Here is a 12724-nt window from a genome sequence, read left to right on the forward strand (position 1 = left end):
TTTCATCGGTTTGCCCGTATTGCAAACTAATTAATCTAAGCCTCATAGCCAGTGTGTCAATAATTGCGGGGAACGGTTGTGTAGCGGTTAGCGTGCTGCGCCTCGAACCCAGCCTCCCGAGTTCGATTCCCGGCCAACAACCACCGCCCTAGGTCCACTCGGCCTCAAATGAGCACCTGGTGCGGTGTATAAAACATTGGCACTGGGGGAGACAAAGGCGGCTGGGCGTGGTGTTGGCGGTCACCGCCCACCCCCTTGTGCGCCATGCCGGCCTTCGTAGGTGATGCTCGCTAACAGTGTCCGACGAGAGCAGTTGTCAGGAAAATGTCGGATCGAGGCTGATCCTTGCCATTTAACATTCCATCTTATTGAGGGACTGCTACTGTGTGTTGCCTTGGTGTGGTCTGTGTCTCTTTTGTTGTTGTCGTTGTTGCTGCTGCCTTGCTCAAGATTGATAATTCGGACTTATACAATCAACGCATTAATTTCCCACACTGGACGCGTGCGAAATAAGAGTTTTCACAGCCCTGTCGGATTCCCCCCGTCCAGCACTGAATCGTAAGCTTCTGACTGGGATGGTGTTGATCGTGTTGAGCGTGTTTGACCGTACTTGTCCGCGTTGGTCCCCAGCACCCCGGCGGCGAGTCCGTGCTGCTGGAGAAGTCTGGGAAGGACGCGACGGAGGCGTTTGAGACGCGGGTCACTCGGGGGACGCGCGCGACATCATGCAGCAGTACTACATCGGCGAGCTTGAAAACGGTATGTGCACAACAACAACAACGGAGGCCGCCAATCCCCACCGAGTGGCGGTGACATGACCACGGCACCTGTGCCAGGCCAGGAGCACTTGGAGGCACACCTGTTCACAGACTCACACTTACGGGCTCGCACACGGAGATTCACTCGCGCAGAATCGCGCACACATAGACTCACTCACAGACTCAATTACAGACAGACTCACAGACTCGCACACAGTGTGAGACTTGCGCAGAATCGCACACAGAACCGTAGACTCACTGCCAGACTCGCACAGACTCCACCCACACAGACTCACAGATACACACAGACTCACACAGAGATACACACAGAGATACACACAGACTCACACAGACTCACACAGACTTACACAGACTCACACAGACTCACACAGACTCACTCCACAAACTCACACTGAGATACACACAGACTCGGATGCACTCAGACTCTCACACACACAGTGAGACTCACTCACACAGAGACTCGCACAGAGACTCCAAGCAGACGCAAAAACAAAGATCCCCTATCTTATAGCCTTAACAGACTTTTGGAGCAAGTGCTGTTAGCGAGTAGCACCTACGAAGGCCGGCACTCCACACGAAGAGCGGTGACCAACACCACGCCTGGCCGACTTTTCCTCACACCGCACCAGGTATTCATTTGAGGCCAAGTCGACCTAGGGGAGGTCCAGAACCGGTTCAGGTATATCCATCGACAATCTTGGCTGTGAGTGGAATTGAACTCAGCGAAAAGTGTTCCCTTGGGGAAGATCTGCTTTGTAGAACAAACGCGTTGTGAGATCACGCGGTAAGTGTGTGTGTACGTTACCATCGTGGTTACCATCGTGGTTAACATTGTCGGTTATCTTTTGCAGGAAGGGTCAACGTCGGAAAGGCCGCAGGTAAGAAAGGCATCAACGCGCAGAGTTCTAAATCCCTCTGGTCCACACCGACAGCACCAAATATGTTAACCCTGCTGTGCCACACTCGATGCACTACAAGTTCGACTTAAAAAAAAATACTTACTGGACATCTGTAAAAGAAAAATAGTAGTTAGCAGTAGTACTTGTTGGCGTGTTTTTGCGGTCGGCGCCGCCTTCCCGATCGAGCGAGGAGTGTCTCGATAATTGATCGAGCGGCGTTCGTGTAGCCATCGACGTGCGAGAACTTAGCACCAAGCTGGCACTGCCAATCTCGGCTCGGCTCTGACACCTCGTGCCGGTGAACCGCCGTGTGCGCTTCGTGCCGAGTCTGCTGCTTCTCGCGCGGGAGATGACCCGGTTGCCCTAAACACATTGTTCTGCGGAGGGAGCTGGTAGGAACGTTGGGTTGCTCGGTCAATGGCCAGGGTCAACGGCGGCGTGGTGTATTCTGCAAATGGCTGACTGTGAGGGCGGACACAAGTGGGCGTGAGTAGGTTAAACGTTGAGTTTTATAAGGGCACCACGGGGTGACCAGCCCCTCCCCCACCCAGCCCCACCCTCCCACCCTCCCAACCCAGCCCCTCCCCACCCTCCCCTCTCCACCCAGCCCACCCCTCCCATTTTGGATGCACGACGGACAGACACAATAATTCCCTGTGGGCTGGTGTAACCAGGAGGTTCCTACTAGTAAAACTAAACTGCAATTTTTTTTTTTATTTGACCAGGTAAGGCCCCAACTGAGCTGCTGCTACGTAGCTCTTTTTAAATCCTTTATATTAAGTTCGCTTGCTTGCGTGCTTGCTTGCTTACGACCGTGCAAATCTTTCGATCGTTTTTTAACCCACTTCCCGTGATCCAATCGAGCTGACATTTTGCACACACTCGTTGTGCGAGACAATTAATGTTCGTGAAAATTTCCAAAATTGTACACTGTTTAGGGAAAACAAATTAAATATTGAATTACCAATTGCATAATACTGGCAGACAATCATCTGACCCATAGGTGGCAGCCATCTCAAGCCAGAGGACGAGATGACTCTAGCTGCCACGCATATAAAGGATTTATAGTGAAAAACTTTGTTTTTACGGGTTATACTTGTTCATAAGTGACCTCGCCACACATCATGATAGCGCGACAAAGTGGCTTATCGTCACGTGGAACATTTACAGCGGCCAAACACTCGGGGAACGCGTGACGTTGATGCTAAATGTGGAGGGAAAAAAACGGCGGACACAGAGATAAATCCTCGTGACCACGGGTAGAGGGAGAGAGAGAGATGCAAACAGACATCGTCCGGGTAAGAATCGCACCCACGACCTCCTGTATACCAGGGGAGGTAGTTAACCTCTCTGCCGCCCCCCCCCCCCCCCCCCCCGATTTCTGTTTTCTAGGCGAAGAAAATACCGGGGTGCTCCTCGCCGAGGTCCGCCAAATGGTGCGTGCTCCGCAAGTTTCACGTCTTTGCTTCCTTCTACATTATAAATAAAATAAAAGTTGTTTTATTTCTTCTTGGTTCTTTCGTAAAGTCACGTAGAAGGAAGTAATAAAATATAATTATTTTATTAAGTTTTATTTTTATTATTTTATTACTTCCCTTCTAAATAATAAAAATAAAACATAATAAAAGAAATTTATTTTATTTTTTTAATTTTATTATTTCCCTTCTACGTGACTTTACCGAAAGAACCAAGAAGATGAATCCCTGCAGTCACGAAAGCTTTAAATCGAAATTTAATCTGTTCTTACTTTCGTCATTACCCCCCCACACAATTTTTACTCGCGCCGTGAGGCCGGAAGCATCCGTCGCAGAACCTTTCACGTCGCTTCTCGTCCGCACGGTCCGGGGAGCGGCACTTTCTCTCACCCGCCCCTGCTTACAGATTAATTCTCACAGCTGGAATTGAGCTAAATGAAGTGCAGAACGCAATTTAATTGTTAATTTTTAGAACTTGTTGTTGTTGTTCAGTCATTGGTGACTGGTTGAGAACTCGGTATAATCACGGGCAGTGGCTGCAACCCGGATCCGAACCAAGGTCGATATTGTTTACATCATCGTTTGAGCTGTGAAAAGTTTTAATCTAACTGTGGTGGCCGGGGGTTGTTTGGAGATCATGATTCCGTCCTATAATCGATTATTGTATTCGCAGTGGGCCTGAGGAGTAGTGGTGTAGGTGGTACCGCGGTGGTGAGATGTTATCTCCCTCGCCTTGTGTGCAGGAGGTCGTGGATTCGGTCCCGACCCAGATGCCTGCTGTATCATTGGAGTTTGCGTGTCTCTCTCTTACCGTGGTCGCGTGGGTTTTTCTCCGGGTCCTCCGGTTTCTCCCTCCACATTTACAGTCGACATGCGTTCACATCATTTGGCTGCTCTAGATTTCCACGTGATGATAGGCCACTTTGTTGAGCTATCATTTATGTACAAGTGTCACTTCTGAAAAAGACAACATAGTTCAGTGGGGCCTTACCTGGTAAAAAATAAATAGCGGTAGTAGACTCCTAGTCGCAACTAAATTTCCCGATGATGACGATGATGATGACGACGACGATGACCACGATGATGATGATGACTGATGACGATGACGACGACGATGACAATGACCACGTGATGATGATGATGACGACAATGACGACGATGATGATGACGACGACAATGACGACGATGATGATGGCTGATAATGACGACGAAGACGATGATGATGATGACGACGACGACGATGACCACGACGATGATGACCACGATGACGATGATGATGACGACGACGACGACGATGACCACGACGATGATGACCATGATGACGATTATGACGACCATGATGATTATGATGACGATGATGAACCGTGGCTAACGTCCGTCTCCCCGTCGCGCTGTTGCGCCGGCTCCGTGTGGTTCCAGCTGCTGCTGGCTGTGGCTGGCGCCGGCGGTGGCGGTCGGGTTGGTGGTCGCCTGGCGCTACTACCGCAGGGCCTAGCGGGGCCACGCGGGAGCCACGCGGGAGCCACGCGGGAACTTTCCAGCCAGCCCGGCCAGCCTGTACGAGGCCTCGGGAGCTCGGCATTCCGTACGCTGAACCTTCACTCGCAGCCTAGCCCAGCCACTCGACACAATGACTCAGAACTCGGCCCGCAACTAGCTACCAACAAAGCCCAGCTATCCTCAACCAAGACTTGTCATCATCATCATCATTCATTACGCCGATGTCGTGCCTCACACAAGCGTAAAAACAAGTGCCGGGAGCGGCAACCGATGCAAATCGAGAAGCACAATTGAACGGAGGACTCGTGGACTCAGATTCACAATAATTTTTCAAAAAAAAAACCTTGAGTACCAACTCTGCACTACCAGCTCAGCCCTGCCACCCTGTTGTACCAGGACCTGACCCTACCAACTCAGCCCTGCCACCCCGCACCTATCAGCACACAGACCTGACGCTCGGCCAGTCCCGCCGGCTAGCCTTCCCAGCTAAGGCGCGTGACCCACTCTGCACTACCGGCTCTAGCCCAGGGGTCGGCAAAACCTGCGGCTCTTGAGCAGCATGCAGCCCTTTAGAGGAAGCGCTTCGTGTACGTTATTTATTGAGGACCACCACCATCTCGTATTGACCACGTGCATTGCGCGGCTCTTGAGAGATCGATTTTATTTTTACCGAATAAAAAAAAAATGTTATTTCCATTGCCGACCCCCGCGCTAGCCCGAGGACTCGTCACCAGACCCAGCGTGCTACCTGCTTAGCCCTGCCACGCTGCGCAAGGACTACAGCTACTCGGGTTGCCCCTTCAGCCGGCGCAGTACCGTCGGCAGAACAGGCTGCGGACTACCCGACATCAACTGCGTGCCTGAGTACCCAGCTGTTTCCAGCCCCCCCGTCTTCTCCCTCCAGAGGAGAGGCCGACGAGAAACATGGAAACATGTGCCCACCTCGCCCACCTCTCCCTGCATTAGCCCTAGGGGCTCGCTCTCTCTCCCTGCTTTGCCACGGTGGCTAGGAGAGTTAACTATCTCGCCCGGTGTGCAGAGGTCGTGGGGTTGAGACGATCCAGACCCTGACGCCTGCTGCTGTATATTTGGAGTTTGCATGTCTCTCATCATCATCATCACGGTGGCTAGGAGATGTTAACTATCTCGCCTGGTGTGCAGGAGGTCGTGGGTTCGATCCAGACCCTGACGCTTGCTGTGTATTTCGAGGTGCGTTTCTCTCTCCCCGTGGTCGCTCGGATTTTTTTTTCTCTCCGGATCTTCCGGATTTTTGTCCCCTCCACATTCAGAATCAACGTCGCACGTTCAGAGTATTTGGCTGCGATGAATTTCCACGATGATGATGATAAGCCACTTTGGTGGAGCTGTAAATTGTGGCCAGTTCAATTCTGAAGAGAGCTATACAGCTCGGTGGGCCTTAGCCGGTAAAATAAAAATAGTTATGAGTTTAGCTTTTTACACCGCTAGCCTGCCCACTGGCGAGCCCAAACATTGGTTGCTGCGTCGGGTTTATTGAGCCCAGGTACGGGCCGTTTGGCTCAGGGGTCAGAGACACTGAGCTGGCATTCCCTGGGTTTGACGCCCGGTTTCAGCCGCCCTTTGTATTAAAACCCAGAACGGCGTGCGTGTGCGCGCGCGTGTGTGTGTGCGTGAGAGTGGTCCTTGATAGGTGCTCGCTATAACAGCACTCGCTCCAAACAGTCTGTTCAGGCTATACGGGGGATCTTTTGTCTTTGAATGGCCTGCGGAAGCGGATATCATAGAACATCTTGTGAGATCCCTTCATAGTAACTTTTTAAAAAATGAATTGAAACACTATGGGGGTGGGGGGGGGGCAGGGCGGTACTTTCTTGCCTGCCCCTGCTGCAGAGAAAATATTCGTCCACGCGACAACCAAAATGATATCGTGAATTGTCAGGGGTGGAATTCGGCTAAACTAAGTGCAGAACCAAATTGAATGTAATCGTGGTTATGTTTTTTTTTTTACACAAAGTAATTGGCGACCAGGCTGAGGGCCATCGCCTCGCGAGACTTGAGAAGTCTGGTTCTCATTGCAGGGCAGGATTGGAACCCGGACTTCTCAGCGGTGCCGGCTCCAGCGCCTCGGCTTGGTCGTCTTAAAAAAAAATCGTCGATCAAATTTGTGAATTTCTTTTACAATAATGTAACCAACGTGACCAGCGGTGTTCGTATATATTTCTATATATTTGTTCGCAAAGAGACTTAACGTTTTTTTGAGTTGAAACTTAACAAAACGTATCCCGATAAAAAAGAATAGTTTTTTTTTTGCCTTCCTGGCAATAAATCAGGAGGTGACAAGGTGTTCAACACCAAATAGACACACACCTATTGCAAGGCATCAAGTCTGCATTAACCACACGCATTTGTGGTAAAATATGCAAAACAAACATGCACTGATAATAGATGGCATTGTCTTTGAAACGGATTGGCCTACGCCAGAGACGGCCTCCTTTAGGGCCTTCCCACTGGTGTTAGATCAGAGAACAACGCCAAAAGGCGGACAGCGCAAAGGCAATGTAAATATCACAGCATCAATAGCTCGGGTTTGAGCAGATGAAACGTAATCCGGTTGGCCAGGCAGACGGTCGTAAAGGGATGTGGCCAATCGCGCGCGGTTATATTAACCCTTCTTGGTTCTTTCGGTAAAGTCACGTCGAAGGGAAGTAATAAATAATAAAAATAAAACATAATAAAATAATTCTCACGACGTTTCGGCCACAACGCAAGCAGCCGTCCTCAGGTGAGGTGAGGACGGCTGCTTGCGTTATGGCCGAAACGTTGTGAGAATTATTTTATGTTTTATTTTTATTATTTTATTACTTCCCTTCTACGTGACTTTACCGAAAGAACCAAGAAGATATATGAACCCTTTCCTGTTCCGATGACGTACGTGGACGTCATCAGTTTTTTCCATCTGATTCCGTTACGATGACGTACGTTAAAATCATCAACAGAAACAGGAATTATGAAATAAAATAAGTTTATCGGTACCGAGGCTCGGCATGTGGCACGGTTTGGTGCCGGCTATCGTAGAGCTGCGGGCGGTTCGCTACAGTTCTCTGCGGTGAGTAACAATGTCTTTAAGAACAACGGCGCTACGGCCCCTCTGAGTAAAACGAACGCAGAGCCGTTAAATTTCGATTTAAAGCTTTCGTGACTGCAGGGATTCATCTTCTTGGTTCTTTCGGTAAAGTCACGTAGAATGGAAATAATAAAATAATAAAAATAAAACAATTAAATAATTCTTTGTGGCCGAAACGTCGTGATAATTATTTTATTATGTTTTATTATTTTTTATTTCCATTCTACGTGACTTTACCGAAAGAACCAAGAAGAACGCAGAGCCGCATGTGCGGCCCGAGATTCAGACGGGAACGGGGCCCGCAAAGGGTTAACAGTGCCGCTGACCGCGTCTTTGGCGGCAGTCAACGCACTGGGAGATGCGTAGGAACCCCCCCCCCCCCCCCGATGAAAATTGTCGAGGCTGTGAGAGGCGCAGGCCAGCAGCGGACGAAACTTTCTGGCTTTGAGGGCGACCCGACTTGTGTTTGTGCTCAATCCGGAAAACCCCCATCGCCCGCCGCGGCGGGTCCGGTTACGTCCTTGAAAATAGCCGCAGTCGGCAAAATCCGCGATCTGCAAATCTGCGAACTGCAAACTCAAAGGCATTGTGGGGAAAACTCAGGGGGGGGGGGAGGTTGGTTCACGGTTCGTAATACGACACCCATCCTTTTACTGTATTGTCACCTTACATCAACCCCAGCCATGTATCGTGTCAAATACAACTAGTCCGGTAAATGTGTAGGATGACGACAAATTCACGTCGCGTGCAATACCGGGACCACGTGAGCAGGTGGTAAAGACGCGGCTCGCTTCGGTGACTCCATCGCGTCTGCCGAACCGCGTTGGAGCGGACGAAGCGGGCGCATCTCGTATTGCAGAACCAGGTAGGGGGGGGGCAGCCGTGGACAGGAAAACCCAGGAGGAGGAGGAGGGGGGTCTGCAAATCTGCGGCTCTTTAAATGACGGCCTCGTCACGTTATTGACGCGGAGTCGCGGCTCTGAAAAACACGGAGGTGTTTTTTTGGTTGTACCGAATTCGGCTTAACGCACACACACACACACTGCCTCTTGTCGTTATTTTCGTTGCCGACCCCCCCCCGGGATGAAGAGAAGGCGGACCCCGAGTCCCATGAAACGCGCTGGGGGATTTTTTTTTTGTGTGAAACCGTGACTGCGTTCCACGGCTCGCTCGACGTGCGCCATCGGTGATTTTTAAAAAATCCTTTATATTAAGTTCACTTGCTTGCTTGCGCGCTTACGACCGTGCAAATCTTTCGGTCGTTTTATAACCCACTTCCCGTGATCCAATCGAGCTGACATTTTTTTATATTTAATTACCAATTGCTTAATGGTGGCAGGCAATCATCTGACCCATAGGTGGCAGCCATCTCAAGCCAGAGGACGAGAGGACTCTAGCCGCCACGCACATAAAGGATTTATAGCGAAAAACTTTGTTTTTACGGGTTCATTTGTTTTGTTCCCTCCCCTGTCGTTCGTGACCTCCTCTCGCCAACGCGTCGCTCGGAACGACGTCCGACGTTTTACGCCGCGCGGTGCCGGGGGCCTTGCTGGCAGGAAACGGAAGAACTTCTGCTTAGTCAGGCCGGAAACTCGAGTTCCCGGATAAAGCTCTGCACCCCCCCCCCCCTCCATGCAGGAGGTTATGAGTTCGATCCTGACCCTGACGCCTGCTGCTGTATGTTTGTAGTTTGCGTGTCTCTCTTTCACGATCATCACGGTGGCTAGGAGATGTTAACCACCTCGCCTGGTATGCAGGAGGTCGTGGGTTCGATCCTGACCCTGACGCCTGCTGCTGTATTTTGGAGTTTGCGTGTCTCTCTCATCATCATCACGGTGGCTAGGAGATGTTAACCACCTTGCCTGGTATACAGGAGGTCGTGGGTTCGATCTCGACCCTGACGCCTGCTGCTGTATTTTGGAGTTTGCGTGTCTCTCTCTCATCATCACGGTGGCTAGGAGATGTTAACCACCTCGCCTGTTCTACAGGAGGTCGTGGGTTCGATCCTGACCCTGACGCCTGCTGCTGTATATTTGGAGTTGGCGGTGTCTCTCATCGTGGTCGTCGTGTGAATTTTTCTCCGGGTCCTCCAGTGTTTCGCTCCACATTTAGAATCAACGTCACGCGTGTGTGTAGAGAAATGTAACCCCAATCATTAAATCCATTAATCATTCGCTATCATCAACTTCGCTTTCACCGCATTCACACATCTTCACAGATTACACCCCCATTGCTTCCTCTTATTTTATTTTTTCCACTTCTACCACCACCACGACCACGACATTCGTACGTCGTGCCGTCGTTAATTCTGTGTAAAGCGCCTTTGGTTCAGGCGCCATAGAAATTCCGTCAGGACAACGTCTGTGCGGTGAACCACCGACCCTCGCTGCCACCCACGGTGACTGGTTTGCAGGCCACGTGTGCGGCAAGCCAGTTGTCGCCAATCGCCAGCCAGTCGGTTGCTGCGTGAAGAACGTCACGCGCTCAGAGGTTTTGGCTGCTGTAAATTTCCACGCGATGGGGGAGCCGTTTTGTCGTCGAGCTTACATTTATATGGCCAGGTCGCTTCTGTAAACGAGCTGCATTGCTCGGTGGGCCTTAGCTGGTCGAGTAAAAGGAAAAAATTAACCCGTAAAAACAAAGTTTTTCACTCTAAATCCTTTATATGCGTGGCGGCTAGAGCCCTCTCGTCCGCTGGCTTGAGATGGCTACCACCTATGGGTCAGATGATTGTCTGCCACCATTAAGCAATTGGTAATTAATATTTAATTATTTTTCCCTAAACAGTGTAAAATTTGGGATACATTTTTTCACGAAAATTAATTGTCACGCACAACGAGTCTGTGTGCAAAATGTCAGCTCGATTGGATGACGGGAAGTGGGTTAAAAAACGACCGAAAGATTTGCACGGTCGTAAGCAAGCAAGCACGCAAGCAAGCAAGCGAACTTAATATAAAGGATTTAAAAAGAACAAGTAAATAGACGCACGAGCGATTCGTGACCTCCGGGTACCCGTGTAAGCCCCCCAGGTATGCACGGGTATTGAGCTATTTCCGAGTTACTTGCGTTACCTCCCACACAGACCTCCGGTTAGCACGCATGGCTACGTACGGGTGCGCGAAAGAAGAAATTTAACATACTCATAGTTCTTTCGGTAAAGTCACGTAGGTAAAAAATTAAATAAAAATTAATAAAAAATGAAATAAAAATCACGACGCAAATCTGGCTGTGACGGTCCCCTGATGACGGAGACTTGTGTTGCCTCCGAAACTTCGTGAATTATATTTTATTCTTTATTAATTTTAATTTCATTTTTTACCTACGTGACTTTACCGAAAGAACTAAGAGTATGAATCCTTGCAGTCACGAAAGCTTCAAATCTAGAATTAAGAAGTTTAACATACAACACGAGACGGCGTATTCATTCACCCCCCCCCCGCCCCCCCCGAAGAAGCTTCCGGCACGTGGAGCGAAACGTCGGACGTCGTGCCGTCATTATCAGTGCCTGTGCCAGGCTAGGTGCGCGGCGTTCAGAGATGAAGTAGTGTAGAGGGGTGAAAGATTGTCCCACTCTCGCTTTGACTGCCGTGGGAAGAAGCTGTGAAAGAGTTTCGTTTAAAGATGTTCTATAATACAGGTGTTTTTGTGTGTGTGAGTTAGATCGCTTAAATATATAAATGTGTGTCGTTAAACCCGCCACCACCCGACACAGTCAATCAGTAAGGGTTGTCACGTAAACAGAACGTGGCCAATTCGTTACTAGTACAGCACCACCGGTTGCGTGTTGGAGAGCAAATCCACAACATTTACAATCTGAGTACGACGTTTCGGCATCATCGGGCGGACAGACAGATCTTGTGGGGTAATCCTCCTGTTTCGCGATCTAACCCCAAACAAAACACCTCTATTATGGATGTCAATGGTTGCGAAAGCCGACTCGGTGTTAAAACTGTCAATGTTCCGTCCGTGGAACTCACCGAAAACCGATGACCTTAACTAATAATGTGATTATATTTAAGACTGCTGTCGTGTATAGCGATGGCATTTTTAAACTTACCAGGGGGAGAAATGTATTTTAAAATAAATAAATCAATGCCTCGCGTGTTGCTCAGTTGAGATGTGTTCGGTGGTTTGTTTTGAGCCGGCACATTCAAGATGATCACGTGACGAGAATGGAAATAGTCTTGTAAACCTTTTGAACGCGTGTCCATGGTAGTCGCAACATGTTCAAACCTGAACCCTCCCCTCTCTCCTACCTCCACCAACACCCCCCCAACCCCACCCCCCCAAACCTTCCCCCGCTCACCTCCGATTAGCACGGTTGGCCTCCGTACGGTGCGAAAGAAGTTCAACATACATACACGTAAAGGCGCAGCTGTGCAATTGCTTGTTCAATTCCTATGCTAGCCTCCCACCTTGTAGAGGGGCAGAGAGAGAGAGAGACTTTTGACTTTAAACAACTTTTATTGCCGCCAGCAGCAGAAGCACTGGAGGCGATTTCAATATGAAATACACAAAGTCACCAGCAAACAAAAGAAACAAAACGTTACAAATCGTTACAAATCCACGCGCTGTGGTGCTGAGAGCACCGCGCACAATACAATAGAAAAGTCACGTGGTTGTGGTATCATCGCGCAGGGCCCCAGCTCTAGGTTGTATTTGGCCTACTCTTCCATGCTTGCCCGGACGTCTTGGGAAGAGTTTTCAATGTAGGTGCAAATGCATGGCTCCAGTGGCGAGATGTTAACCACCTCGCGTGGTGTACAGGAGGTCGTGGGTTCGATCCCGACCCGGACGCCTGCTGTATATTTGGAGTTTGCGTGTCTCTCTCTCATCATCATCACGGTGGCTATGAGATGTTAACTACCTTGCTTGGTATACAGGAGGTCGTGGGTTCGATCCCGACCATTACGCCTGCTGTGTATTTGGAGTTTGCGTGTCTCTCTCATCATCATCACGGTGGCTAGG

At 49.7% G+C, this 12724-nt stretch overlaps 1 pseudogene; it reads left to right on the top strand.

Annotated features, from left to right (window-relative positions):
• LOC133361492 (cytochrome b5-like) overlaps positions 1-4648 on the top strand; it is an 8861-nt pseudogene extending 4213 nt beyond the window's left edge.
• The last annotated feature ends 8076 nt before the right edge of the window (positions 4649-12724 follow it).

The sequence above is a fragment of the Lethenteron reissneri genome, unplaced genomic scaffold (genome assembly GCF_015708825.2).
Source record: "Lethenteron reissneri isolate LAM-NWPU_2019-01 unplaced genomic scaffold, ASM1570882v1 scaffold_1115, whole genome shotgun sequence".
NCBI classification, from domain to species: Eukaryota; Metazoa; Chordata; class Hyperoartia; order Petromyzontiformes; family Petromyzontidae; genus Lethenteron; species Lethenteron reissneri.